The following is a 4056-nucleotide window of genomic DNA, read 5'->3' on the forward strand; positions in this document are numbered from 1 at the left end:
GTAATTGATGCAGGCCACCATTCGCTTCAAAACCTCCTCATCACATTGTAAAGCATATCACTCGACATTATCATTTTTCACTTCATGCTTTAGGGGGCAGCTATTACAGGTATATTTGGACACATCACTCCCAACATTCATATCAGTACTATTAGGGCTCATCAAACCCTAATTCAGTTGCTACATGCCCTAGACAAGTCACCACATTGAATGCCATCATTCCTGAGAGTTTCTTGGCCTCAATACATCTTGAAATGACCCCTTGAGGGACTAGCACAGCCTTGGTCAGGGGTAAATGTGTTGCAAAGCACTTAGGCCCATTCAAGCCTACTCTATAGAGCACCTAGGCCCACTTTGACCTGCGTTGTACGAGAATGAGCAAAATCTTCATAGGGTTCTGGGAATATTCCTTCATTCTAGATCATTCTAGAAGATTCCCACCTCTTATCCTCTCTTATGAGCTCAAAATTGGATAGGGAATGAATCAAATAACCTCCCATCCTCTCATCCCTTCCTCCATGGAAAATAAATCCCAAATTGGAAAGCCATTCAATGCCCAATTTATGACAAAACCACCTCCATTTCCCTATAATTAAGCACTCATCATAGTGATCACGGGATGGACTTTGAAAAATTGTAAGGAGATACAGTTGGTTTAAGGTTTGAGATTATAAGAAAGTATTTTTATGCTGCCGGAGTGTTGTGCTTTTGGTGTGATGAAGGATGGAACTCAAGCTGGATGAGTGACATGGAATTGGACTTCTTTGGTTGTAACTCTTCCTTCTACTTAATAAAGTTGTTTACACCCTTTCCCATATTCTTGTCTTTATGTATGATGATTATATGTGTAAATGCTTTTGATTCCATTTTCTTATAGTAGATAGATCTTTTGCTTTGATTGGTTTTTTTCCTCTATTTATGATTGCAGGTACTGATCGAGCAATTTCAATTCAAGAAGGAGCGATGAGAGCTATTCAAAGGAGACAAAGGGAAGCGAAAGATAACAAGTAGGTCCCTTGTCTTATTTATCTTCTATAGGAAAAGGTTAAACTCTTTAATTTTGTTGTTCTAAGTGTAGCTACCCACTTAGGGAAGTTGTGTTTATCCGTAGATGCAAAATTCCACATATTTGATTATTAAAAAATGTATTTGGACATTTGCTTGATAACGATGCCTTTACCTTACTAGTATTTCATGCCTTTGCATGATAATTATGATCAAATTCCAATCTCTCTCTCTCTCTCTCTCTCTCTCTCTCTATATATATATATATATATAGTCTACGGGTTCATACACTATACAAACATACAAGTCTAAGTCCTGAGGCCATCCAATGGATTCATCATCATTTATGTCTAACATAATGTTGATATATGCTACGGTTTGTAATATATATAAATATATGAAGGTTACCCCACACGATATTACATGAGTCGTTTCTATTGGTCCACGTTGCGGTTTCCCACATGGCCTCACATGGATTTGCATGGAAGAGAGTGAACTTTGAATCGATGGACATGATCGAGTGATGATAGATCAACAATGTAAAAGTTTAGGGTTTCATTTTTTGTCATAAAAACCTTCCATCCATTGGTTCATTTGGTTAGTTCCCTTTTGGTTTTCTAACAGAGATCTACTCTACTCTGCGACAAGGTTTTGAACTTGCTATTTTTTCCTAGATTGTAAATTCCTATCACTTTATCATTCTCCAGTATTAGTTAATTCACCATCAATAGGGATAAATTACAAATCCATATGTATATGGTACGTAGCAAAGTATGAGGTTGATTTTAGGGGTATTATATTTTTATTATGTTATTTACTTGTATCATTAATTTGATTCATTGTTTGTTATTCTTTGATTTTTTGCAGGATTGGTAGGGAGTATTTCCCAAGTATGTTGAGACTTTGCTCAAACCTTGTCGCAAGCAAGAAGCCTCTGTTGGAATATAATCCGAACATCTACATTTATTTTTTAGCCTAAGTATCCTTGACTTCGCCACATGCACTAAAAATCATGTTCACACTTGGTTTTTGGTAAACTAGCTCGGTGGACCAACTTTCCCTTGTTTTTTGGCTTTAAAGGCTTAATATTATGGAAATATTGGTCCAACCACTTTCCTAAACCATATATACATCTAAGTTCATGTTCACACCTAACCACACCTCATCCACTTGATTTATTTGAGGATTGGCGCCCGACATGAAGATTCCCCCTTAAATCAAGGGATTTGGTCCCCCGGACCATTTTAGCATGTTTTAAAGTTGCCTTCCTTGGGAAATGCGCCCCTACTCATGCTTTCCTCGTGGCTTATAGTTGGAATAGGTTTTCCTCAGTCATTGTTTCTATTTTAGGCCTCCCTTTAGCTTTTCTTAGCCTTTTCTAGTTTTTTACTAGTTTTTTCCTAGTTTTCTAGATTCGACAATTTCTATATAACCACCTCCCTTTGGGATTAGAGGTTTGGTTGCTCATGTATTACTATTGTCCATTAATTTAATACATTGATTTTATGGAGCAAATTATTTCTCTCCTCTCTTGAATATCAAAAAATTACTTGTGTTTAATTTAACTAGAATTCTAGATCTATCAGAGTTTCTGCAGGAATTCTACATGGTATTGGAGCTAGTTCGAATCTAGTGGATTGTACACGGTTATATTTGCAGGTATAGATCATTAGGAGGCAAAGAAATAAAAAATGAATCATCTCTTCTAGCCCACAAAACTTGTTCTAAATCCTTTCAATTACTTCGAATGGAAGACAGAGATCACTCTGCTCCTTCGAAGCAAAGGGCTTTACAAGGTAACAATGTGAATGGAGACTGAACCGACTTCTGTAGTGGAGAAGATAAATTATTTCAATAAATTAGATGAAGAAATTGGGTTGATATGCCTATCAATTTCCAGAGAACTCCTCTTTCATGTTAGTGGAACCATTACTCCCGATGCGATCTGGACGACATTGGAAGGACTATTCAGCAAGCAGGATGAAATGAGAGTGCATCAACTAGAGAATGAACTCATATCCATCAGTCCAACTCATTTCAGAAACCTACAAGAATAATTCACCAAGCTTAAATCCCTCCTCATTGAACTTTATGCATGTGGAATCATGAAAGAGGAAGATCAACTCATCCTTTCGATCCTATCGAAATTAGGCCCTGAATATTTCGTATTTGTATTGTCTTTTCAAGCATCTAAATTGACTCAGGAAAAATGGAAAATTCCTCCATTAAATGACTTAATTTCAACATTGACTCAAGAGAAAGCTAAGTTAGTCCAAATGGGTGCCATCAAGCATTCAAAGAACCAAGCACTTGCGGCTACTGATGCTCCAAAGAGTAGTGGAAGAGACAAGTAAAAAGGGAAGGGTATATTTAATGAATAGAAGAAGGAGACTCGTACAATCTTCAGAGAGCTCTTCCTTGCCTAAGGGTAAGAAGAAGAAGGAAAGAACACTTTGCAGTTATTGTTCCAAAGGTTTTCATCCCAAAGAAAATTGCATGAGGAAAACAATCAATGAGATGGCTAAGCAATTGCAGCAACACAATCTCACCATGCCTGAGAATGCAAAGAAGAAGGATGATAACCGAACGGGAGATGGGAGAGGGAGAGCATGAGATGGTCATGCTTTAATGGCTGTCACATCCACTCCATCATCTTGGATTCTTGATTCAAGTTCATAGAACCATATGGCCGCATCAAAAGATGAATTTTCCTCCATCGAAAAAGCACTAGATCCCAAATTTACTTGGGAGATGCCACACCCGAAAGGTGTGTGGAGAAGGAATTGTAGACCTTGAAGGGGGCTACTTCAAAAATCTGATTCCTGTTCCCTCGCTATCTACAAATCTTCTCTCAATATATCAGATCACTCATTCCAGCTCTTGAAGGAAGGTGGAGTTCACTCCGGACTTCACAATGATTACCAACATTTCAACGGGCTCACAACTTGCACATGGAATTGCAGATCACGGTTCTCGTTTGTATTTCTTCTCCCACTTTGTTCCTAAATCTATTAGCACTGTATTTTTGCCGCAATCTAATGATAACAACAT

This window comes from Pinus tabuliformis, chromosome Q (genome assembly GCF_031772625.1).
Source record: "Pinus tabuliformis cultivar Carrire ecotype Pingquan chromosome Q, CPIR1, whole genome shotgun sequence".
NCBI lineage: Eukaryota > Viridiplantae > Streptophyta > Pinopsida > Pinales > Pinaceae > Pinus > Pinus tabuliformis.